The sequence below is a fragment of the Lolium perenne genome, chromosome 1 (genome assembly GCF_019359855.2).
Source record: "Lolium perenne isolate Kyuss_39 chromosome 1, Kyuss_2.0, whole genome shotgun sequence".
NCBI classification, from domain to species: Eukaryota; Viridiplantae; Streptophyta; class Magnoliopsida; order Poales; family Poaceae; genus Lolium; species Lolium perenne.
In genome coordinates, this window is record NC_067244.2 from 107,283,489 (window position 1) to 107,311,010 (window position 27,522).

The 27,522-nt window shown below is 43.6% G+C and overlaps 2 long non-coding RNA genes across 2 annotated transcripts; one reads left to right on the forward strand and one right to left on the reverse strand.

The window, feature by feature from the left end:
• Nucleotides 1-874: 874 nt before the first annotated feature.
• Nucleotides 875-2,945, reverse strand: LOC127298648 (uncharacterized). Its single transcript, XR_007849996.2, has 4 exons — nt 2,634-2,945; nt 2,312-2,544; nt 2,145-2,223; nt 875-1,661 (listed from the first exon to the last, which is right to left on the reverse strand). It is a non-coding gene; the product is annotated as an uncharacterized lncRNA (long non-coding RNA).
• Nucleotides 2,946-23,706: 20,761 nt separating this feature from the next.
• On the forward strand, nt 23,707-26,266 carry LOC127298655 (uncharacterized). The gene is made up of 2 exons (XR_007850002.2): nt 23,707-23,911; nt 24,923-26,266. It is a non-coding gene; the product is annotated as an uncharacterized lncRNA (long non-coding RNA).
• The last annotated feature ends 1,256 nt before the right edge of the window (nt 26,267-27,522 follow it).

The following is a 27,522-nucleotide window of genomic DNA, read 5'->3' on the forward strand; positions in this document are numbered from 1 at the left end:
TTGAAATTTTGCTTTCTGGAATTCTCTAACTTTCTTTTTATTGAAAATTGGGGTGTTACAACAATAGAGCCCACAAGATACATATATTACAACAATGACTCCAACGAGTCAAGATACAAATATACAATACAAAGATCCAAATCATACAGCAGATCAAATACGTCCGAGTACGGACAAGATACAAATTGGACTAAGAGTCCTGAAGATAACCAGTGGCGTCCATAACCCTGCCCAGGCCAAGCCGGAAGGGTAACCTTGCTAACGCCGTCATCTTGTACCTGTCAAAGTCGGGCCATCGGTTGCCGACAAGAGGGAGGAAGCAAAAGAGAAAGGGGAAAAGGCGAGAGTAAGTACCAAGGAACGAACTCCGGCACGTACTTAGCGAGACTAGAAATGGCTATGCTCGCCGGGCGAGTATAATATATATATCGCCAGGGGCTATATGGTGGGTTTAGCGGCAGCAAAACTATAACCAATAGAGACACGCTACAACATCCGTCTAATCAGATAAGATAAGAGAGCGCACAAGGTAACAAATAAAATACTACACAAACATAACCCAGCCGATTACACATATCCCCTCCAACAATTGCGAAGAGGCAATGTAAAAGGCACTCAACGGTGGACAAATTTTATTAGGTATCGGTTATAGTAATGCTATATTACTACGCAAGTTATAATCAGATTATTAACAACAAGTATAAGGTGTAAGTTGTTCTATGATCAAGCTATACAATTCCAAGTCGTCCATAACCGCGGACACGGCTTATCGATAAGATGTACACCCTGCAGGGTTTGCCCAAATGTAACCATACGCATGCTCGACCCACTTACGACAGGTGGATGTCTCACAACAAGACCGTTCCCAGTTCAACAAGAAAGTCTAGGGGGGCCACCCGACTAAGCTACCCGTAACGAAGTCCGGCCGTACTCCGAAGCGGACTCAGGGTTTGCGTTAACGGCTAGGCGTGCAAACCACACGCTTCGCTAAACGTTCCGCGGGGTACTGTACAGAATATAAACACCCGAAGGCAACAGGAAGTAAACACCCGAAGGCAACAATATATAAACATGCATGCGCCAAATAAAACCAAGGTTGTGGCCCCCTTTTCAACTGACTTGAGAAAAGGTAATGGGTGAGGGGGGTCCCAATAATCGTCCCCACGCATGGGTAGAGCGCTCAATCTCGGAACAGATAACAAGAACTCGGGTCCTAGGGGACATTAGCAAGTCAAAGTTCTGATGCTTTCGCAAAGGGGCTCACAGATGCCTCTGCTTACAATTTTAGTTGTTAACAATTAAGAAAAGCATGTGTATCTCCAACAACTGATATAGCATGTGATAACCTCCCAACAACCCATCATATCCCGATAACAGATCGAGATAAACAACAGAGCCTAAACACGCCTATGACTCGCAAGGCTCAAACATCAAGCAACGGCTATGGTAAGGAAGGATACATATAGGATTATTATAGTAAACAAGTGGAATAGGACACGTGACTCGATAAAGAATCGCAACATAAGGATAGCAGTGCGAGGGAGAGAGTAAAATAGGTGAAGAGAGAGGGCTCGCCTGTGAAAAGCTGCAGACGCACTTGTCGAAGAACTCGCCGTATCTCACATCAACACTTCGTGATCCTATCCGGAAAGAAGCAAATGCTGGAACACACAACGTATGCAAGTCTTACTACTACGGATAAAGAAGATCCAGCATGATCAAGATGATATGCATGACATGGCATAGATGGTGCAATGCATCATATCCAATTTAATCGGAGTCGAAACCCCGGACAAACAAATTAGGTTGGAGTTGCATTTCTACCGGCAAAGTTAAGTGTTGATTAGCATGGTAGTAGCATGGCAAGGGTGAGCTACTTCAATATTAAACGGAGCGGGGAAACCTTAGTCGGTGTCCGAAATACTCCGCATATATGTTAGGTGAACATGCAAAACTATCACAACGCGCCATGATGCGAGATGCTAACAGATGTATGAATGTCATATTCATGTTCCTCGTGTTTTTCTGATCAATTTTCATATATAAAACATTTTATTTCGAATTACGGTTTGCAAGATATGATTTATGCAAGATTTGCAAAAAGGGATAGAATAAACAAAGGCATGGGCTGGTACGGGCCGGACCTGAGCGGCGGATGGTGGCCTGCTGCACGCTGGGCGACGAAGGAGCTGTTGCGCAAGCGGGCTAAGGCTCAGTCCGGATCTGCTTCACACAACAAAAAGGTTGGATTAATTCGCTGTACTTGCGAATTGATCCCAGGATCTGATGGCTAAGTAACCAAGGAGATTACCACTAGGCTGCTGATTGCTTTGTGATTAGAGAACATCACGCTGCAAGAAAACACACCCAGAGGCAGAGCTCGGGCAGAAAACCATGGCGGGAGATCAAACCGGAGATCGATCCGGCGACTCAGGGCTAACTGAGGCGGGGGAGTGGGCGTCGGGGGTGCGGCTCCACGCGGGGAAGGTGATGGGGGCGTAGCGGAGTCCAGGGGATCACCGGAGGGACGCCGCCGGCGAGGACCTGCAGAGGAGGCGACGGCCACCACGGTGAGAGGCAGAAAACGGAAGCAAACGAGAGGGGAAAGGCGTCTAGGGGAGGCGCGAGCTCACCACGAAGACGTTGGTGTGGTCGGGGTCGTCGGAGGGGAACCACGGCGGCCGGAATCGTCGCCGGAACGTGGCAGCCGAAGAGGAGAATCCGCGACCGTGTCGTCAGTACAGGGCGCCCCGGGCCGATTCCTTGCACATGGATGAAGAGGATGATGAGGCGCATCCGCCGGTGGTCTCAGCTCGGCGAGGGGTAGTTTGGAGCGGCAGCGCCATGGTGGGGTGGAGAAGGTACTGTGGGACTTTTCCCCTTGGTTTCATTCACAGAGAAAAGAGAGAGGGGAGAGGGGTGGCGGCGCGAGGGAGGAGAGGGGGCTAGGGTTTCCAGAGGGGAGATTTAAGGGGAAAGGGAGGGAGCAGGTGAGGAGGAGGACCACGGCGCAGTGGGTGGAGGACCAGGGCAGCACGCTCCTCTCGTGCCTCCCTGGAGAAGACGACAACACGAAAAGGAGAGGGGGTACCGTTTCGTTTGTGGGCTGGGCCGGACCGAAAGGGAGAAAGGGAGAAGGGGGAAGGTGGGCTGCCAGATAGGAGAGAAGGAAAAGAAGGCTGGGCCAGGGAAGAAGGAAAAGGCCCAGGGAGGGGTGAGGGGTTTTAATTTTGGAGAACAAAATATTGGAGGGAGGGTTTAATAAAACCATATGAGAGGGAAACACAAATAGTTTTTATTGGAGAAATAATTTTTATTTAATAAAATCTTGTGAATGATAGGATGCATGATGCATGATGATGCATAAAAGGAAAGCACAAACAAATATAATATGGGATGCTACCCGGGGCCGTTACACTCACGGCCGTGACTCCTGCGGGGCACTCCGATCCAGCCGCGACGCGGCCTTTCCGTCGGCTGACCACGGCCGAACAGCTCGAGCGCCGTTGTAAAGGGTTGTGCTTCAACTGCGACGATCTCTATGTACCGGGTCACGTTTGTCCATGCTTGTTCTACTTGGAGACCGTAGACTATGTTGCGATTGATGTCGTCGCAACTGGGCTAGCTGACGCGACCGTCTCCAAGACCGACGCCGTTCCGGGATGAGTTCCGCCAGCAGTTTCCAGCTATCCAGCTCGTGGAAGAGCTGTCTGAGAAGGCGGGGAGAGATGTTATGACCGGTTTGGTCTATAGCAGGAGGAATCCCATTAGTGGGCCTAAATTAGGGGCTTAGCCCATTTATCCTTTTCATTAGCTTATTTATACTACTGTAAAAGTACGTGAGAAAGCAAGCAATAAATAGATCGTTATTGTCGACTCCTTGAGGAGTTGGCCTTCCATGCCCTAGCCGCCGCTCCTTCCCTTGCGCCGCCTTCCTCCAACCTCCGACGGCGGCCAGCCGCCGGCACCGCTTTCCTCTCCCTCGTCCAGCACACTTCCACCCCTACAATCTACGTAACCGGCCTGGTAGGATCACAGATCCTATCAGTCCCGATGCGATACCGGACGCGCTGCCGGGTTGCCTCACCGGAATCCCGATGGCCAGCCATGCTCCCGCTATTGGTATGTCGGCCATCTCGTGCTTCAATCAATAATGAACATCCGCGTGCGAGCAGGCGTGAGTCGGCCCACGCCTGATCGATCCCTGCACAGTTTACCGCGTCGACCCATCAGCTTGAAAGCTGCATGGAGGGCAACACACCTCGACCATGGCCAGCGCATAGCTGGTGTTTGCCAGCTGCTCCGCCACGCCCCTGCTCCATCAAGTAATCCATCAAGCTGTTGATTGCAAGTTTGCAACCGAGTCGGCAGGTTCACACAACGCTGCTTCCGAGTTTCATTATCATCGTACATGTCGTCCCCAGCCTTCGATGGTATCCCGCTGCTTTCCTGTGCGTCCAGGCGGTGGCATCTGAGTTGACCGTCGCGCCCCAAGGAGGCCACCCGATAACCGGCCTAATTTCCACGGACGAGCTGCTCGGGCTCGGGGTCATCCAGGCCGCCCCCAAGGCCGTCGAGAATCCAGATGCGTTTATTCTTTCGTGTTCTCGTTAGTGCTCTGTTTATTTATGGGGCTTGTTCGAGTGCACCTACAGGAGGAGTTCTTGTCGGTTGGACGAAGGATCACACTGACGAAACGATGGACCAACGAACAAAACACGGACGAAATGACGGAAACCTTTCTCCCTTTATTATTAGCTATAGATATGCTTGTTGTATATCCTGACGCAGTCCTTTGATTCTCTTGCTACAACCAATTCATGCCGCAGTCGATATTGTGGTAGATTTTGCTGATCAGTTCGTTCGACTAGAAGTAAAAAATGTCTAGCTTCACAAGGCTGCTAAATCTTCAGCTGGTCAAATGCAAGAGTCCAACGGGATAACAACCGAAGCACGAAACAAAAACGCAAGCCTAAAGGAAGAACTGAAGAAGCTAAAGAAGAAGATGAAGGAGGAGCAGGGGTCAAGGCACAAGGCTTTCGTTGAAGCAGAAAAGAAAGAAGGCGCTCTTCGCAAATCCATTGAAAGTTTGTTAAGTAAGATTTCTCCATGCTCGTATGCTTCTCCTTTTCTCAAAATATTCTATCGTCGTAATGAATTTTTTCCATGATATTCCAGATACTGCCGACATGCCTGTCGACCGTACGAGCAAGCTTCAGGTGGATTCTATGTCGGATGCTCTTTCGTTTGCTGTCGAGTCAAGTGACTAGATCCAAGATCTCTTGAAGAAGACCAAGGGAGCTCTGTTGAAGTTATTCTCGATGATGTTTCCCTGGCTGGATCAGAACAAGACTCTTGGAGAGATGGCGAATACCTCTTCACCGACTCCAGCAGCGCAATTGAGGTACTAAAGTGTCGCTCCCGTCTCTATGGAGCAGTTCTTGCTTTTCAACTCTTAATTGGGCATGGTATGGAGTCAAAATTGGAGCAACTGTCGAAGGAGTTACCAACAGACGCAGATGGTTCTCTTGTCGACCTTTCCCCTTTCAATGAATTAGCTCAACTGTGTGCAAGTCGTCTCTTGAAGCTGGTTGATGAAGAGAAGCAAAAGGTTGCACCCGAGACTGCTCCAAGCTCATCTGCACGAACTCAAGCATCTTGAGTTCACTGATTCACTTTAGTTGTAATCCTGAATATTTTTATCTCATCTTTGTTCTGTAATAAATTATGCTGACTCTGTTGTCAATACTCAACTTTCTTAACATAACCTTTTGAATGAAAAGATGTTGATGGCTCCCGATGGGAGTTTTCTGCACTTGATAATTATCCTTTGCTGATTTTCTGAGGATGTATATTTAAACCACTTGCTGCAGATTCGTTCAACTACTTACCGAGTCGAGAGTTCTTCAAATTATGATGGTGTTGATGAATCAGAACTTATGCATCGACTATGGAATCAAATTTCTCATATTGAATAAAGATATTGCTGGTCTTCATGCTATGTCAGCATGGTTTAAAAAGAAGAGCGAAATTGCCACAACAATCGAACAACATGCTCTAGATCACCTACGTGTGGCCACTGAAAGCCTAAGCTGTAAGCAATGAATCACCCTTTGTTTTATTGGTACTTCTATTTTGTAAAAAATCTTCTTCTGACTTGCTATTTGTATTCAAAAATCGCTGCTTTCGATGAATCAGAAGAAAACAAGCGAATCCATGAGAATATTGCAGTGATGAGCAATAATCACACCCGAAGTGCGAGTTATGGTCAGATAGGTCAAAGGCCGTAATCATAGCGAAGTTCGAGTATCGGACTCAGAAGGTACATTACTATTTTGATAAGTACCATGCTCATCTGACCTTGGAATGGAGGACCATGTTTCCTTTGGATCCAGGACCCCGAGACTTGGTCAGCTTTGTTTAATCGATTCAAGACTCCTGTCAGAATCCGACCTTTGGTGCGCAAAGAACTTCTTGCTGGAGCCGAACTAGCACTTGCTTCTGTTTTATCTTGTCATCCGACCATGAATTTAGAATCAATATCCAATGCTAATGCAAGACATGATCAGTACTACCCCATATTTCGGCACCCTGCTCATATTATTATTTCTCGGATGGAGGCACGTGTCGAAAGAGATTTGAAGAACCAAGCAGATTAGGGAACCTCATCATGATAGAAATTCTTAATTATCCTTGCACATAGCGTGCCCTTGGAATTTTTATGAAAGAAATCACTCTTCTTTTTTAATAGGAACTTGTATTGTAAAGAATGATGCTTTATTTTTAAAAAATTATGTGCCATTGATGTTCTTTTTAACATCATAGCGAATCGATGGACCGTAAGTCCAGTCGAATTTTTTTATTTTGTCGAAGGCAACTGAGGGATCATGTCAGTTTGCTCACTTGATGACCCTGTAGTGGTCGCAATTTTTGCAGAGTCGCGTGTATTTTTGTAAGAGCGACACCCTTCGAATAAACGAAGGAACTACGCGCTTATTTGGCCTCGTAACACGGTGCACCGGTATGAGCCTTTCATATGTTGCATTTTTTCACCAGTTGCAGCGCTCACATATTATTTGAGGCTTTGGTGGAATTTGTTTTTGACGAGAGCTTACAACTTCCGAGTATTGCCGGAAAAGCCGTGGTACGTTGATAACCAGAGCTCCCGATAGGAGTAGTAGTTAATGATGATATTGTAATAATCCTTATAGCCCCCGAGTATTGCCGGGTAAGCCATGACGCGTTGTTAACCGAAGCTCCCGATGGGAGTAGTGGTTCTCGATAGAAAGATCCCAAACATTTGTTCGGGTGAGATGATAATCATAGAAGCTGAACCAAAAGTTTTATTCATAGTACGTAATTGGATAAGAAGCCTTATTTCAAAAGAAATAGAGGAAAAAGAAAAAAGGTTGAGTCCTATGCATAAAATCGTCGCAATTGTGCATCGTTCCATGGGTTCCCAACATCTTTTAATGTAGTAGGATTCTTGAGACGATAGGCTCCTCCGGGGATTACTTCAGTGACGATGTATGTTCCTTCCCATGGAGATTCAAGCTTTAGGTGTCCTTTCTGCTTCAATCGTAGTACTAGATCGCCAACGTCGAAACTTCGAGTGTGCACCCTTTGATTGTGGTAATTCCGTATGGCCTGCTGATATACTGTTGTTCTTGCTAGGGCAATATATCGAGCTTCATCAACAAGTTCACAGCGTCTTGTAATGCCTGAACAAAGATTTTCTCTTTGTATGCAGCCACCCGAGGTGCTTCGAAGCGAACGTCGGCAGGTAGGACAACTTTTGTTCTGTATACAAGGAAAAAGGGATTATATTGCGTTGACCTATTCAGTGTAGTCCGCAAACTCCAAAGTACTGATGGTAACTCTTCGACCCAAGCTCCAGCTGCACCTGTGAGACGCTTTTTAATTCCATCGCATATTAATCCATTGATCCTTTCCACTTGCCCGTGTGTTTGAGGATGTGCAACCGAGGCGAATTTGAGCTTGATGCCATTACTGCTACAAAATTCATGAAATTCCTTCGAATCAAAGTTGGTTTCGTTATCTGTGATGATGTTGTCACACCAAAGTGACAAGTGATTCCACTGAAGAACTTAACAGTTGTTTTGGCTGTCTGATTAGGGACTGGTATGGCCTCAATCCACTTGGTGAATTTATCGAAAACTACCAATAGATGAGTATGACCACTAGGCGATGACTTTGGCATTGGACCAACTTGGCCAAGTCCCCACTGCGCAAAGGGCCATGCCAAAGGTATCGTCATTAGATCCGTAGCGGGTGCGTGTGGTTTTGGTGCAAAACGTTGGAAGGGTCGCACTTCCGAACTAAGTCTCTCGCATCGGCTGCTGTTGTTGGCCAATAAAACCCAGCTCTAAAAGCCTTGGCCACAGGTGCTCTATTCCTTGCATGATGGCCACATGTCCCTTCGTGTATTTCTCGCAACAGGGCCTTGCCATCGTTGATGGTGATGCACCGTTGGAAGATACCAGAGATACTCCATTTATAAAGGTCACCATCTACTATAATAAATGATTTAGATCGTCGAACAATGCGTTTAGCTTTCGTTGGATCATCTGGCAAACGTTGCTCCATTAAATATGCCAGGAAAGGTTCAGTCCATAAAGGCACGAGGAGAAGAACTTGTTGTTTAGGTCCATCAGTAATATCTTCGACAATGTCCTGGGGCATAGCCCCCGTGTCGAGGGTACTCCTCGGCAATGCCCTCCGATTGGGGCTTAGGGTTGATGGAATCCTGTAGGCTGACACGAGACATCGGTTCACAGACAAGCGGGGAGAGCAATTTACCCAGGTTCGGGGCCCTCGATGAGGTAAAAAACCCTTATGTCCTGCCTGTCTGATCTTGATTATGAATATATTGGGTTACAATGGGGTGCCGAAGGTTTCGGCTGAGTTCTCGTCGAGAGGCTAAGTGATGCGGCGACCTAGCTCCAGACTTCTGGTGGCTAAAGTTGCTAAGATTGATCGTCTCCCTCGGCAGCCCCTCTCCTGGCCTTTATATAGGAGGCCAGGTCTCAAGAGATCCAACCGGGTACGACTAGGTTTACAGTAGTCCTAGCTCTAAACTTTCCTTGTTTGGCTCCTTCCTTGTCTTGTCCGTCAAGGAATCTTCTGTTGCGCCGTCCAAGTGGCCCGCCTTGCCATCGAGTACTTCATGGGCCTCCAGTTAGATTGTACAGGATAGGGCAATGTCGGTTACCCGAAGGGTAATGCCCACGTCAGTAGCCCCCGAGTGTCTAGCCGAAGATAGTTCGGGTTGAGACTAAAGCATGCCTTCACCTAATGTTCTTCTCCTTGATTGTTCTTGTCCATCTTGTATCAGCATCATGTTCTTCTATCGGGTGCGCGTCCAGCGCTCCCGATGGGAGTAGCCCCCGAGTCTAGGTACGGATGCTTGCAATCCGTGCGTAGACTCAAGTTGTACCACTCGAACGTTTTACTCTGCTGAAGTTTTTCTGCAAGTCTTCATGGGTCATCCGATACATTTGTAGCAAGGCTTGTATTCTTCAACGCGTAAGGGATAATGAGTAACGCGCCCAACTTTTGCTGGTTAACTGCCGATGGCAAAACAACGTCACCCTACGCAGAATCAAGTCCCCGGGCATGATCCTGGAGTGCAAAAAAAGTTCTATCGGGTGCGCGTCCAGCGCTCCCGATGGGAGTAGCCCCCGAGTCTGGGCACGGGCGCTTGCAACCGGGTGCAGACTCGAGCTGAGCATTCCATCCTTTTCTTCAAATGTTTTCTTCACAAGAATATCTTCGAGTCCTCGGGTTATCGGGTGCGCGAGCAGTGCTCCCGATGGGAGTAGCCCCCGAGTCTAGGTGCGGATGCTCGCAATCCGCACGTAGACTCAAGTCCACCATCCGATACCTTTTATATTTCTTCGAATGCTTCGAGCATTCTTCACGACCTCACTGATGACGTTATTGACACTTCGATTTTGACTGACAAGACGCGACCCGTTGGGCCCATCCTACCTTTGCCTGGCTCTATTTTTAAGTAATATCCGCCTTTCTCGTACGGTTACCAAGGTGCCTCCTCGATTTCCGCGATCAACGATGGAGAGAGGGTCCACTTAATGAACTGGAAGCAATGACACGTGCCCTCGTAATCCTCAAGTTCTTCCCTACTTAAAATCTTTCAGAGCAAAATCCTTTGTACTCTCTCACATCATTGTAGAATCCTCCTGTTCTTCTTCCACCTTCCTCTTTCATAACCGCTGCGTTGCCACCACTGTTTTAGATCTTCTCCAGATCCTGCGATGGTGAAGAAGAAGAACCTCGCTGGCGCCGCCAGTTCCGCGAGTGGTAGCGCCGCCGCCAAGGCCTCCTCAAATCCTCCGAAGAGAAGCGCTCCAGACGCTCCTCCCCCAACTCCGGCGCCGCCAGCACCGCCAAGCTCGGTAGCCGTGACCAAACCTGGAGATTGGCTAGCATCCTCCATCACGAAGCGTGATGAAAAGACGGTTCGAAGCCTTGGCCTAATCTCCTCCGACGAGGGGAATGCGATTCTCCCAGGTGCGATCTCTCGGCCCAATCCTCCTGCTGGTTTTACCGTGATGTTCTTGTCGTTCTTGTGTCGGGGTCTCTCGCTTCCTGCTCACGAGTTCCTTCATCGCCTCCTGCGGACTTACGAAATCCAACTGTGGCAACTTACCCCTAACTCAATCCTTCACGTTGCTATGTTCATCACCCTTTGCGAGGCGTTCTTGGGCATCAAGCCTCACTTTGGGTTGTGGAAGAAAATCTTCTTCGTAAAGAGATACAGCAGTAGCAATGGACCCTTTGTCATTGGGGGAGTGGGGTTTGTTGTCCGTTCAGAAGTCAATTACTTCAGTTTCCCAATGAGAGAATCCGTGCAAGGATGGAGACTGAAATGGTTTTATGTTAAGGATTCCCCAACAGTCGAGTCCCAGCTTCCTCGCTTTTCCGACGTCCTCGAAGCCAAACCTAAGCATTCTTGGAAGAACATCCTTTCTCCCGACGAAAGGACAGCAGCCGATGAGTTATTTGACAAATTTCTTCCGATCAAAGAAGCTGATGGCCAGACCATGATCGGCACAGAGGTAGCTGCGGTGTTCTTAGAATGTCGGGTCCAGCCAGTCATGGCCAGGGTTCGCCCAATGTGGTTATACTCGGGTCCGAAGGATGAGACCAAGATAAACGTTGCTGAAGTATCCGAAAAGGAGCTGCTTGACAAAGTTCGATGCCTCACTCTCTTTAGCCAGGATGACTCAATCCCGTTGATATCTTCTTATCCACCTCTTGATGCTGATCATCCGTTGATGGAGGTAAAGTTTCCTTCTCATACTCTTATTACCTTGTTCCACTTGATCGACTCGACTATTATTGTTCTTATTTGCATTTTCCTTCGGCAGGTCCCCATAGCTTCTGAAAACTTGCGCGATCTACCGAATGATACTTCCGAGGGAAGAGGTTCCTCGGCTCCTGTTGACTTTCATACTGCCGAGCACATGAGCTCAGAGAACGAACACGATGATCCGATAGATTTTGAGGCTATCTCCACCGATCCTCCTCCCCCAGCCAACGATACTGGCGACACAGCGGGATCAGTGCGCGATGACGACGCTGATCAGGATGCCTTTGTTAATGCAGCTGTGGAGGAGGCCAGAGCTTCGCCTGCGAAGAGATCAACCGGCGGCTTTGCTGATGAAGACGATCTCTTTGATCTGTAAGTGCCTTTTTCCTAGAATTCGTATTTTGCTTTCATCATTCGCATTTCTTTCATATTTCTTGCCAACCATTCCCTTTCGTAGTGATGAAGGTTTCATTGAGCCTCCGTCTAAGAAGGCCAAATCTGGCGCCGTTCTGCCGGATGTCGCGGCTTCCGAGGCCTCGGCTCCTACTGCAGCCCCCGCGGCTTAAGTATCGACTGCTTCCTCCCTTTCTAGGGGGAAGGATATTCCTTCGACTGTTGCCGCCACGACTCCTCCTTCAGGAAAACCTGTAAGTCTTTCTCGATCGTAATGCAATCTTTTCCTGAATGTGCCTTGATTAATGATTCTTTGTTAAACGTCTATTTTCCCCTTTCCTTAAGGATCTGCAAGCCGTTATATCTTCTTTGGAGGCCTTAGCCTCCCAATTTACTTCCCTGGAAGCAGACAAGGTTCGGCTGCAGAAGGAAGTTAAATCTTCTTCCTCGAAGTTGGAAGGTGCAATCAAAATAGCCGCCGAAGCTCGCCAAGAAGTCAACTCCCTGAAGGAGGAGCTCGGTAGGCTAAAGGAAAAGCTGAAGGAGGAGGAAGCGTCTAGGCTGGACGCCGAAGCTTGGGCGGCCGAAAAAGATGATCTTCTTCGCCAGTCTTCCTTGGCTTTGCTTGGTAATTCCTTTTATGCTTCCCTCTCAATTATTACTTTGCGAATTCGATCCTTTGTTAGTAATCTTTCCCATTTCATCCTCTTGTAGGGGCCGCTGACATCCCTGCCGATGCCTTGGATAAATTTCCAAACAACTCTCCGGCAAACGGTGTGTCAATGACTCTTGCCTCACACCAACTTACACGGGAGCTCCTTGAAAAGGGCAAAGGTGCCATGGCGCGGATGAACTCGATGATCTTCCCCATGATTAGCCAAGATAGGACTCTGGGGCAGCTGGTCGATGCTTTCGCAGTCGACACCAAGGAGGTTATCGAGGTATTCAAACGTACTTCACGTACCTATGGTGCCCTCCTAGCCTTCCAACTTATGATGGGTCACGGCTTCAAGGCCGATATCGAAGAGATGTCTAGGGAGCTGCCGAAGAAGCAAGATGGGCAGTTCGTCGATTTATGCATCTTCAAAACGTCAGCTCTTAAGTGTACACGCCAGCTCCTTGAGCTGGTTTCATCAAAGAAAACATCGGCTGGCCCAAGTTTATCGACCCAGACCCAAGCCCCTTGATTCTTGTAACAAACTTCTTTTTAAATTGTTGTGAAACAATGTTCTGTCGCAAAACTTGTGGTTTAATCAATTCCATGCTAGCAATGTTGCTAGTACACTCTTGTTATGACATTTTTACTTGCACTCTCCCGATGGGAGTAACTTCCAATGATGAAGCGATGCAATCCGTCATACCCTTGATGCTATTTTTGCAGGTTTTCCTAGTGCCTGCGTTTGTCGATGATTCTTCGGGTGCTCTTTCTGAAGGTGATCGAATCCAGCGTATGATGGATCGGATCGCGCAAATGGAAAAGGACTTGTGCAATACCTATGCCTTGGCTGCCATTATGAAGAAGAAGAGTGAGAATGCAACCGACGTAGAGCGCTATGCTCTTACTGAACTGCATAAGGCCACCAAAAGTTTGAACTGTAAGTTCCCTAGTCCTTGTGCTCATTATTATGTGTCAAAAATGCATTGTCTGATCTTCCGTTGGTTCCTTTGCTAATCATAGCTCTGAACCGTGCTGAAGAGAACAAGCGGATTCACGAGCGCTTGAACGCATTGACCCAGCTGTCATCAGCCGAGGAGATTTTCTGGAGGGAGCACTCGAAAGCTTCGGCTGTCGCACAGTTCCAAGATCGGGTCCAGCAAGTCCACCACTTCTTCGACAAGTGCTACAAAGGCCTAAGAGTGATTTGGAGGACGATGTTCCCTTTGAGCACGGTCCCTCCTACACTGTTATCTCTGATGTCTGAATTTAGAAACACCAAGAAGATTCGAGACTTGGTGCGAGCTCAGGTTTTTGCAGGAGCCAGATTTACACTTGCGCTTGTCCTTGTGCATTATCCTTCGGCAAATCTGCTGACTATTGCTAATGCGACTGGTAATTTGGAGACGCTGTACCCGAAGGTAATATTGCCAGCCAATATAATTGTCAACAGGCTTGAAGAGGATTCGAAGATACTTGAAGAAAAAGAAACTCCGCAAGAGTAATTCAGGGTTAAGTTCTTATAGTAAATAGGTAATTTGGATGCTTCATCCAAGCATTTGGATTGCGAAGTTGAAACTTATTTTTCGATAGGCACATGTATATGCACTTTTACCGTGTCGATGCCGTTGGCAAATTTTGAAGGAGCAAATCTTAATTACCCGTTTACGCGTATGTGTATTCGTTGGTCAGCAAATTATGTGAGTGATCAGCTTGTGTTGCAGGTCTTGCTAAACCCGTTGTATGCGCAACTTTGCTTTCAACCGATGTATGTCCTTGACAGCAGCTCCCGAATGTATCGGAAGCAGTAAATCTGCCGATGAGCCCGTTGTTCTTTGATATTTCCATAAGTAAAATATCGAACGTGGGTTGTTTTATATGTATTTCCATACTCTTGCTATTTATGGCACTCGTAGAGGCATCTATAGCAGAGGGAAGATGTAACATCCCAAAAATTTCAAAACAAAACAAATGAATTTCTCTATTTCCAAATTTTGGAACCAACAAAAACTTTTATTAAATTAAGTTTGATACATAGTGATCTTGCTTAATTCTTGTGCTATTACCATGATTGCTTGTTAAAGTATTTTGAAATGATCTTAAATCCTAAACCTCACCCCTCTTTTGATCACCCAAGTTAAAATAAAATAAAAGGAAATTAAATAAGAAAAAGGCCTATGTGCCTATGGCTATTTTGGTAAATCTTTACCCTAGACCTTTCTGCTTTGTTTAGAGGTTTGGAAAACCTTCATACACCTTACCTAGTACTTATCAAACCAAATCCAAAGTGAAACAAAAGAAAATAAAAAGAAACTAAAAATGCCATAGAGGCATATGAGAGTAAAATAGCAAATTTGTGAATTTAAGAATCTTGGCCCTAGGACTTGATGTGAATGGTTGGATCACTCCTATATACCATTTCATCACTCAACAACATCAACTGGGTCAAGAACAATCCAATTAAAAATCAAATGCCACATATGCATAGAGGCATATGTGACACATAGCTATAATACCCAATTCTTGTCCTATGCTTTTATACCTTACCCAAATGGTGTGAAACCATCTCTAAACCTAATCTAACACTAAATTGACCCTCAACCTTGCCCAAGTAAAGCAAGGGGAACAAATTACAAGAATAAGGAAATTTGACATATCACCTCTTATGTGTTATGGCCATTTTTGCAAATGTTTGAACTAGACCATTTGGAATGGTTTCAATAGTTTGGACTTGTTCCTAAACTAAGAAGAATCACATTTGAGTCAAGAAAAGTCATATCAAATAGAGAGAAATGAAATAGTGAGAAAATCCTATTTTCACTCACATACACTTTAGCCAATTTTGCAAATCTTCAACCAAGGCCACCATGGCTTGTGCCATTGTTTGTAAAACACTTATATATCAATAACACACCCTTTTGAATCAAAGAAACCCAATTCAAATCAAATATGAATTCAAATCCAACTTACATATGATAATGGTCATGTGACCATTTTATAACATCTTCACCATGATACGTCCAAAACGTATCTACTTTCCCGAACACTTTTGCTATTGTTTTGCCCCTAATTTGTGTATTTTGGATACAACTAACACAGACTAACGCAGTTTTCAGCAGAATTGCTCTGGTGTCTTGTTTTTGTGCAGAAATTCAACTTTCGGGAAAATCCTCGGGGATTTATACCAAAGGGCCTATTTTACCAGAAGACTCACGGAGCCAGAAGGGCAAGCCAGGTGGAGGCCCGAGGGCCCCACACACCAGGCCGGCGCGGCCCAGGGGGGGCGCTGTCCTAGTGTGTGGCCCCCTCGGCTGGCCTCCGACGCCCTCCTCTGGACTACTTAAAGGGTTCGATCTAAAAAACGCGAGGACGAAGTCGAAGTCGCCAGAAACCCTCCAGAACGCCGCCACATCGCGAAACTCCGTCTCGGGGACCAGAAACTCCGTTCTGGCACTCCGCCGGGACGGGGAATTGGAGGAGATCATGGCCATCATCACCACCGACGCCTCTCCATCGACCAGCAATGCTTCCCCCATCCATGTGTGAGTAATTCCCCCACTGTAGGCTGAAGGGGATGGTAGGGATTGGATGAGATTGGTCATGTAATAGCATAAGATTGTTAGGGCATAGTGCCTAGTGTCCGTAATTGGTAGGTACTTTGATGATATTGTTGCAACTTGTTATGCTTAATGCTTGTCACTAGGGCCCGAGTGCCATGATCTCAGATCTGAACATGTTATTATTTCATCATAATATGCATTGTTTTATGATCTTACCTGCAAGTTGTATACACATGTCGCTGTCCGGAACCAAAGGCCCCGAAGTGACAGAAATCGGGACAACCGGAGGGGATGGCGGTGATGTGAGGATCACATGTGTTCACGGAGTGTTAATGCTTTGCTCCGGTACTCTATTAAAAGGAGTACCTTAATATCCAGTAGATTCCCTAGAGGCCCGGCTGCCACCGGCTGGTAGGACAAAAGATGTTGTGCAAGTTTCTCATTGCGAGCACGTACGACTATATACGGAACACATGCCTATGGATTGCTTTGTACTTGGACACCGCTTTATTATTTTCTGCAAATGCCCTGCTTTGATTGTTACATGAGTTTCTCTCATCCATGCAACGCCCGTCATCCATCCCTGTGCCTACAGTATCTTAATCCTGCTGTTTACTATAATCACTACTGCTGTCTTTGTTACTCTGCTGCTGCTATCTCACCACTGCTACTGCTATAAAAATGTTACTACTGATAAACTCTTGCGAGCAAGTCTGTTTCCAGGTGCAGCTGAATTGATAACTCCGCTGTTAAGGCTTTCAAGTATTCTTTTGTCTCCCCTTGTGTCGAATCAATAAATTGGGTTTTACTTCCCGCGAAGACTGTTGCGATCCCCTATACTTGTGGGTCATCAAGACTATTTTCTGGCGCCGTTGCCGGGGAGCATAGCTTTATTTGGAGGTTCACTTGGACTGATATTGTTCTCTGCAAATTCTCCATCATGGGTAAATCTCGCGATTCTGAAGTCGCCATATTACCATCCACTACAAGAAAAGGTACAACTCTGAGTACCTCTGCTGCTCTTGATTCACCATCTGTGATAAGTCAACTTGTTTCACCACCGCAAGCTTCACTTGCTGGTACTTCTGCTGAATCTGAAAACTCTCATAATATTGATAATGTTTCTGCTGTGCTTGATGATAGTGGTTCATTGGGATCTTTTCTAGATGCTATAATTGCTAGGTCTAGACAAATTGAAAATGCTAAAACTCCTAATGAAAATGCTGCTACACCTGTTAATTCACCTGAAGTTGATTATTCTAGTGATGATCCTGATGAGGATTATATGGAGCTTAATGATGATTTTATTAATAGATGCAATGCTATTACTGATGCAAGAAAAATTAAAAAGTTTCTCGCACAACATATTGTTAGACATAAGCTATCTCCTGATCCTAAATTTGCCACATCTCCTATATGCATTAAGGATAAAGATTATGATTTTTCTCTTGATCTATCTCATATAGCTATTGTTGAGAAAACACCCTTTTGTGGTACTGAAAAAGAAAGTGCTGTAGAACACATGAATGGACTTTCTTCTATGAGTAGCTTGTTTTCTGATGATGTTAAGATGCGTACTTATTTCGTTGCCAATTTTTTTCCTTTCTAATTAAAGGATGATGCTAAAACTTGGTATAATAATTTGCCTCCTGGTTCTATTAAAAGTCCAGGTGATTTGCTTAATGTTTTCTTTCGGAAATACTTTCCTGCTAGTGCTCAACATGCTGCTTTACAGAAAATTTATAGCTTTGACCAGGAAGATGGAGAGAAATTGCCGGAAGCTTGGGCAAGATTTTGCTCTCTTATCAGAGCTCGACCTGGACATGATTTGGAAAAGCATGATTTACTTGATATATTTTATAGTGGACTAACCGTTGAGTCTAGAGCATATTTGGATAGTTGTGCTGGTTGTGTTTTCAGGAAAAGAACTCCAGACGAAGCTGAAGAATTATTGGCTAAAATAGGCCGGAATCATGATGATTGGACTACACCTGAACCAACTCCGACACCAATATTGAAGAAGAGGGTTTTGATTAAATTGAATGATAGAAGATATGAGGGAAGCCAAGAAATCTCTTAAGGAGAAGGGTATTAAATCCGAAGATGTGAAGAACTTACCCCCCATAGAAGATTTATGCGAGATAATTCCCCCTTCATCCATGATTGAGGTAAACTCCCTTCAACGCTTTACTAGGGAAGACATTCCGTATTCAAAACCTCCTGCTCAATGCTTAGATGAGTTTGATAATTATATTGTTAAGCAAGAAAATGTTAATATGAGAGTAGAGAATCATCTAATAGAAAATTCTCAAGCTATTAGTAATTTGCATGATATTGTGGAGAGAACCTCCAATGATGTTAAGATGCTTGTTAAACATTTTCAAATGGTTCAAACTCAAATTGATCAACTCACTAAAGTGCAAAATGACTTGTTAAAAAATAATTCTAAAGAGAAACCTGCTTATGAAGTAACAACTAGAGGCGGTGTCTCTACCCAGGATCCTCTATATCCTGAAGGGCATCCCAAAAGAGTTGAACAAGATTCTCAACGAATTGAACCTAGTGCTCCTTCTAAGAAAAAGAAGAAGAAACATAAAACTGTTGTAGAATCCTCTGAACCTGCTAATGATCCTAATAGTATTTCTATTTCTGATGCGGAAACTGAAAGTGGTAATGAACATGAAAATGATAATGATAAGAATGATGTTTCTGATAAAGAAGAAGTTGAAGATGAACCTGAAAAGCATGCTAAAAATAAAAAGTATACTAAAGAAGATTTTATTGCTAAGAAACATGGTAATGAAAGGGAACCTTGGGTACAAAAGCAAATGCCTTTTCCTGCTAAGAAATTAAAATCAAAGGAGGAAGAACACTATAATAAATTTTGTGATTGGATGAAACCTTTATTCTTGCAAATCCCTTTGACTGATGCTATTAAATTGCCTCCTTATTCAAAGTATATGAAAGATATTGTCACTAACAAAAGGAAAATCCCCAATGAGGAGATTTTCACTATGCTTGCTAATTACTCTTTCAATGGCAAGGTTCCAAAGAAGTTGGGCGACCCAGGTATACCTACTATTCCTTGTTCTATTAAGAATAATTATGTTAGAACTGCTCTATGTGATTTGGGAGCGGGTGTTAGTGTTATGCCTTTTTCTCTTTACAAGAGACTTTATTTAGATAAGTTGATACCTACTGATATATCTTTGCAAATGGATGATAAATCTACTGCTATTCCTGTTGGTATATGTGAGGATGTTCCTGTTCAAGTTACTAATAACTGCTTGATATTAACTGATTTGTTGTGTTGGAAATGCCTGAAGATGATAATATGTCTATTATTCTTGGGAGACCTTTTCTTAACACCGCAGAGGCTGTTATTGATTGCAATAAAGGAAAAGTTACCTTCAATGTTGATGACAAGGAGCATACCGTCTATTTCCCCAAGAGGATTGATAAAGTATGTGGAGTTAATACTATTTCTAATGTGAGAACTATCAAAGTTGGAACTATTGATTGTCCTATATATGAGCCTCAAGAAGGATATCAAAATCTTATGATTGGATCCATATCAATACAATTCAAGGTAACATGATTGATTTGAGGTTTATTTCTTCTTATGCTATGTAGAATTTATTTGGTGGCAAGACTTGATCAACCTTGTTAACAAATACTTTTTATATGCATAGAGGAGGTAAACAACATTTCTTTCTTCCTCCACTTATTGTACTTGCTGTAGCACTTTTGATTTGCAAAGTTCCTTAGTTAATTAGAGATTTCAAAATCTTTTCCTGTCCAGTAATAATAAACTTAATACCCAGAAATGTGCATTTTTCAAAGTTTTCAAAAATTCACAAAAATTATACCGTTGGTCCTATTTTTCGAAGACGCACCTGGGAGCACCTGGGGATGACCAGTGGGGCCCCCCCCAGGGTGGCACCCCATAGGCCGGCGCGGCCTGGAAGGGGGCGCGCCACCCTGGTGTGTGGGCTCCCCCTTGCCCCACTTCTTTATCTCTTCCTCCCACTCTCTTCTCTCGCCCGAAAAAACCAGCACCAACTTTCTCTCACTCGCGTTTCTGCTCAAGAGCTCAAGATTTCTCGATCTCTTTGCTCAGCCCAGATTTCTGTCTGAAATTTGGCACATTTGCTCTCCGGTATGTGACTCCTCCGATTATCCATGTAGAATTTTGTTTGGTTGAGTATATCTTGAATATTTTGCTGCTGTAGATAACATGTTTAGTGAGCTTGCATGCTTGTTCTAAGATGTATAAACTAGTTTTGATGCATGATTAGTCTCTAGCAAGTTCCTATAGTAGTTCTCCTCAATTATATGTCACCAAATCAAATTTGATAATGATTGTTGAAAATTTTAGAAAATAGAGTGGAATAGACATCAACTAAACCAACAAGAATTGGAGGTGCAACAAGTCATGAGAGTGAACCGCGAAGAGGGAGTATACCCCTCTTACTACCCGTGCACAGATTTCATGAGAAGTGCAGGAATCTTGGGAGATGTTCGGAATCTAATTTCTCGTGCAGGGTTGAATGATTTTGTTGACGGAGAACCATGCCAATATGCAAAATTGACTATGTCTGTTGTGCAGGATTTTAAGTTCAATTGGTCGCAATCTAACCCCATGGTTCAATACAAAATTTATAATAAAACTGTCAACTTGCCATTCGATGATTTTTGTACAGCAATTAGAGTGCCGCAATGGGGATCATGCGAGAAGATAAGGGATCGCCACGAGAGCTCTTGAACCTCTTCGAGATGATTTGTCATGGAAGGAGCTTCTCGGAGGATGGTGGTAAAATCAGTAGCATTCAACTCCCAGCTATTCGCTACTTTGCTTATTTCATTACTAAATGCGTTCTTGCTAGAAAGTATGCAAGTAAATTATCTATCCAGGATTTAGCTTTTCTAGCTGCTGCATTACAAAGTAATAAGTCTTATAATTTGGGTGCGTTGATAGCTTATAGACTTGCTACTAACCGTGAGAAGGGCGGAATTTGTGGAGGTCTCGTCGCCTCTCGTTTACTAGCTTTGCATGGTGTAGAACCTCACCATCTTGATATTCAACTTCCCATAGAAAAACTTGACATAGTCTCCATGATTAAACATGAATTTGTTTCTGATTCATCTAATTTGGGTAACCTGTTTTACAAGATGACATTTTATAAGAAAACTTGGAAAATAACTAAGAAAACTGAAAAACTGGTAAGATTGCCTGCGCCTGTTCTATTTAACCTTGATTCCAGGGAGGATTGGTCAGTCACAGAAGGTGCACTGAATGCACACATAGAGGGAGGAGGCCATCATGCAAGAGACAACACGGAGGAGGCCGAGGAACACCTCGACTCGTCATCCGATGCAGCAAGTTCTTCGCATCAACATTTTGGACATATGGAGCCTCCACGCTTCTCTTCTGCACAGGGACCTCACTATGACTACGCCATGTATGATCCACCGGCGTGGAACAGCGACCCTCGCTGGGGTTGAACTCCACTTAGGCCAAAAGCCTAAGCTTGGGGGGAGGTATACCGACATCACTCATTCTTTGCATATTATGGTTGCTGGATACTTATATATACTTGTTTAGTTTCTTTAAGTGGTTTTCTAATGAGAGGGAGATGATATTTGGGGAAGTGCTTCCTGAAAACAGATTCTGGACTGTTACCGAAAAAATTCTCAAAAAAATCCAGAACATTATTTTGCGAAACCAATTTTTGTGCATGTTCCCCAGGTTGTTATCTAACTTTCATTAGTTGAACGCTTTTCGATTTGAGCAGCGGAAGAATTTCTTAAAAATCGATTACTGTACTGCTGTCAAGTTTGACGAATTCCTGCTGCTTTGCGTTTATGTGACTCTTCTAGTTTCCATTCTCTTGTTTTTGCTTTGTTTCTTTCCTAAAACACAAAAAAACCAAAAATATTTCTGTTGTTTCTCTTCATCATTTGTTTATTTTGGTTTCTTGCATTTATTTTGCTTATTTGCTATCGTTGGTTTGCTATAAGAAAATCCAAAAAGATTTTGCTTTGTTTGCTTGTTTCCTTTTGTTCCTGTTTCCAATTCGAAAACACCAAAAATATTTGCTGTTCTTCTTTGGTTTTGTAAAGTTCATTATGAGTTCAATGGTCTTCGGTGGCTGGAGCGTCGTTTTCATTTTATATTATCCAAGCTACACAAGTGAAAGGCAATAATGACGATCTATGACAATTCGACTGTGGTGAGAGGCTGGTATGAACTCTATTTGTTTTCATTTTTGTACATATACTCATCCATGTGAGCATGCTTAGTTGGTTCATGTGAGGTATATGTCATTTAAGAAAGTCTAGTAGTTCATGATCTCTCATGTTTAGCTCCAATTTATTAATATGAGTAGCATGTCATGGATGTTTGCTTGCATTGTTTTATTCATAAATAGGTATGACATTGTGGTATCCTCCTCTGAATAATTCATTTGAATCGACTTGGCACATGCTCACGCATGCATATGACTGAACAAAAGTCAATTAAGCCTCTATGATTTACATTGCTTCAGAGTTCTTGTATCACTTTTATGCCTCCGTTAATTTATTTTGCCGCAAGCATGATTATGGCAGTGACTGCTCTCTTGATTTGTCGCTCCCTAGTCTATTGCTAGCCTTCACATGTACTGAGCGGGAACGCTGCTCGTGCTTCCAAATCCCTGAAAACCAAGTTGTTCCAAAGTGTCCACTATAAATACCTATGCATGACATTTCAAACCATTCCAAGTAAATTCTCATGCGCTACCTTTAAACCTTCAAAATGCTTCTCAATTTGTGTTAATGTTTTATAGCTCATGAGGAAGTATGTGGTGTTTATCTTTCAACCTTGTCATTTACTTTTGACGGACTTTCATAATGAGAGCTGGCAACGGGGTGCCCAGCCCCAATTAATAACTTCATTGATAATTCTCTTCACATGTTTTGCTTTGATTCATCAGTAAGCAACTTAATTTTGCAAATAGACACTCCTCCATGGTATGAGATTGATGGTGTCACATCCCAAATTTTCCTAAATTTTGGAATGTGAAAATAAAATAAAACGAGTGTTTGTTTGTTTGTCATAGTTGAATTTTTACAAGGAATTAAAACTTTTATGTTATTTAAAAGGGTATTTCCAAAAAAAATAGAGTTTTCATAAACCTTGGTTTTCAAAATATTTGTCAATAATACTCTATTTTGTTCGGAGGATTTTGAAAATTATAAAATCATTATTTTGAGAAAACTTTTAAACCCTAAAAAGGAACAATAGCAATATAGATTTATATGTCAAATTTTGATTTTATAAAGTTTGTATTTTTGTCCCAAAATTGGTCTAATATTAAATTATTTTTAATAACGAATCCAACGGTACTTTATTTACGTTTTTCTAATTATTTTTGATCCTCCAAAAAAAAGATTAGAAAATTAAGAAAAAAAAAGAAGATGGCGTGGCCAGGCCGGACGGCCCAGCACACGCACGCGCGCCAGCGCGAGGCCGCACGTCCCCGGCCGCAGCCGCACCACGCACACGCGCATTCGCGCGACGACCCCGCTCCTCGCCTCCGCCCAGGCCGCTCGATCCACGCCCGCACCACCCCAGCTGCCGCCTCCTATCGCCCGCAATTACGCCGCGCGTAATTTCCGTTTGGGGTTCAGTGCACCTGGACGCCCTCGCTCTCTATATAAACCCCCTGGAGCCCCCACACAACACACACCAAAAAGCTGAGCGTTCTCTCTTCTCTCCCACTGCAACACACGCAAGCAGCGCTGCTCTCTGGGCGACTGGTGCTCGCTCGATATCCGCAACGCTCTCACGCGCGCAGCGCTGCTGCGGCTCTCTTCTGGCTCGCGGTGCACACGCTGCTAACTCGCGACGCAACATCCAGGACCCTACACGAAAGAATGCCACGATCCCACACATCCCTCATGCATGCGGTAATAATCTTACTTCCGCTCTTTTCGTCTAGACATTCGTACTAAACTTCACAATTTTTTATCTTTAGATCTAGATCTCCGTTTAGAATAGTGGTTCTTCCGTTAAGTTTGTAATTAGATCCTCTACAATTTTCGTGTAGGAAGTTTTTCACCCGAGCAACTTGTTCGGACAACTTTTCGTACACCATTAAAACTTAATCGCGAACTGTAAAATCCATATCTTTTGTTCTATCTGTCGGTTTTCGACAAACTTTATACCGTTGGAATCAGTAAAATGCGCAGATCATTCTGGACATTTTGCATGTCGGATTCACACGCTTTGTTTTCATGGTATTTGTATGGTCCGCAATATCAAATTATTTAGACACATTCATCTTGTTCCATGATCACATCTCTCCACAACATATTATCCTAGTCCATATTATTGAAATAACAATTGAGTTATTTGAGTAAAGTGTGACATATTCTATTTTAGATTTTACCTTGCTCTAGTGGGGTGGAGATACTCTACCCCAGATCACATGTGTTGAACCCTTGTTATCCGTTAGGATCCGCGAACCAAATCCCAATATTATTCATGTCTATCCAACCTCATGCCATTCAACCTTCCATTTAGTTGAACTATTCAAATTTCAAATGAGTTACTTGAGTAGTTCAATATATCATTAGTTCATACCCAATGTTATATGTGATCTTGTGCTACTTTGATAAGTGTTGTCACACTATGTCCAATTGCATTTGAGACTATGCGAATGCTATCCACATGGACCATCCTAAATACTATCTATGTTCTGTGTTAACATATTCTTTCCAATATATCTAATTGAACATTTTCCTTATGAGTATTTGACTTCATGACCTTGTCATTCCAACACCTCAAGACCATACACCTTGCAAACCAAACCTCATGCCACACCTTAGTACCATAGAGCGTTTTCCAAATTGTTTGTCTTGATTGTATTATGTTGTTATGAATTGTGTGTTTATGTTGTGCCATCTTTTATTTTATAGTTCGTACGGAGAGCTACGTGATTTGATTGATAAAAGTGAACCGTCTTCGACTACCAAAAGGCAAGTGACACACCCTCACAAATGTCCTAGATTTTATTTATGCACCGTAGTGATTTTTTTTGTAAGTCTAGGGTATGCTTTTCTTTTGTAATCCTAGTAGATAGCTACTTCCACCTTACTATATTTTGTCGCCACTGAATTTAGTTGATGCTCATCTATGCTATGAAAATGTTTTAGTAGTGGTTATGGAAAAACAACTAAATTCAATGAACTACTTGGGTGGAATGTGGCTTGGATTGGGTTATGTTGATTGGTTACTCTGGGGACATGTCGTCGAACCTCTGAACCCCAGGTGTATCACACTTGTGGACGGCAACCCAGGAACAAAGAGATAATAGACAACCTTGCTCATTAGCTTACCGTACAACCACATGCTATATGGGCTCTGGCTTGACAGAGTATGTTGTGAGAACCCGGATCCTACGTGACAGATGATGTAGGGGATTGTAGGTTGGTACGGGTCCGTAGAGAAAGGTCTGGGGGATTACTTCGGAAAAGTCTCGTCCTAGTCAACATCTGTCCATTTGAGCAAAATGTGCATCATGGAAGAAGAGCAGACTAGGTCATGTGAGTAAATTGTACAACCTCTGCAGAGTGTAAACCTAAGTACTTAGCCGTGTCCCCGGTTACGGACAATTTGAGCGAACTGACAAGGCACATGTTCGAAAGTCTCCTCGTCCCAACTTCTTAAATAAAACTTGATGGGTGAACAGGGTTATGACAATTGGTGTAAGTGACTATCGGCTAGTAGGTCCCGTGCCATGTCTATGGTCTGAGTCTACAGGGGTAGTTCGCCCAAACCAAGTTGATCATGGGTAGGAGGATTCACCGGGGATTTACCGGTGGTTTCCAGGTTCATTGATTTCTATCAATGGTACCGCTTAATTAGTATGAAAGAAAATGATTTCACAAATCATAGGAGAAAACTAGCTTTATGCAAATATGCCTGAGCTCTACCAGCCAAGTGTACACTTAAGTGTTAGGTTGCCATTTGAGTCCACTATAGTGTCATCTTGCCAATACATTCAAAGTACTGACCATTCGTGGCTGTAACTTTTCATGTTGCAGATGTTTTGAAAGACGAGTGAGTTACGATGGTTAGGGTTACGAGTCTATCCTCAACATGCTCGCATGTGGCACATGAAGACGAAGGACTCCATGCTGTCTATGTTTTTTTGGTTGTGAAACTCTGATGATATGCTAGCCTCGTGCTATGCAATTTGTAATCCTTTATGTAAATTCTGGATCATACGATGTAATAAAGACCCTTGTTTCTTTGTATTACATCTTGTACTGTGTGTGCTAGCGATTGATCCAGGGACTAGCACAGATACGCACATAGATCGGCACCTTAAGAGGTGAGGTCGCTACAGATGGTATCAGAGCATTGTGTTGACCGTAGGTTCGTGACCCTAGGTTTGGATTAGAAATAGGAAGACTCTAGGATAATAAATTTGTCTAATCCTATTTCAATTAAAAAGATGTTGTTTGCTTTGTGAACTTCTAGTATTCTCACCTACTTCACCTTCAAAAGAATTTCCTCTTACCTTAGATATCCTTCCTCTAGAAAACACATCAATAGAGGATTGATGATGTAACACCCCAATTTTCAATAAAAAGAAAGTTAGAGAATTCCAGAAAGCAAAATTTCAAACCAACAAAAACTTTTTAATTTGCATATAGTACCATGCATAGGACTTGTGCATTTGATTGATATGCCATGATGATTGCTATTACTTGTATTTGATATGCTCTAAAACCCTAATGTGATCATATTAAGATCACCAACCAAATAAATCAAAGAGGGAGAAATTCCACTAAATGAAAAACCCTAAAAACCCTCACATATGCCATATGGCATTTTTATAAATTTTGACCCTAGACCAATTTGGTCTTCACCATTAGTTGAATAATGTTATTAAACACTTATTACAACTTTTGGAATCAAAGAATCACAATTCAAATGCAATTCAAACCCAAATCTAGCTCACATATGATAATGGTCAAAAGTGACAATTATAGTCTGATCACCACTTTGAGCCTTTGCCATTCAATTTTCCCAAACCAAATCTTGCTAACTCTTTGCACCATTTCAAAGTCAACATCAAGGTGAACAACTTTGGTCAAGATCACCATGCCAAAATCATCTTGGATCATGAGCAATGCTCATCCAAAGTCACAACTTTTTAACATATGGAACATTCTCCACTTAGCCATTTTTGCCAATTCTTGAAATTCTAAATTTCCACCACCACCTCAAATCCTCTCTGGTCAAATACAACTTATATCAACACTCACATTTCAAAAAAAATCATCATTTGAATTATTTCAAATTTGGATATTTTTGCAAATTACAAATTCGTGCACTATTTGCAACTATTGCAAATAGTGATTCTACTCCACCTAAACTATCCTAACCTACACCATTGTGTCCCCTGGTCCCCTCTAACCCTAAATGATGCATAGTAATGCTAAGGAGAGGAGGAGGGCAGCTAGGGCATGGCCATGCCGGCCATGTCGCCGAGCCCGACGACCTCCCC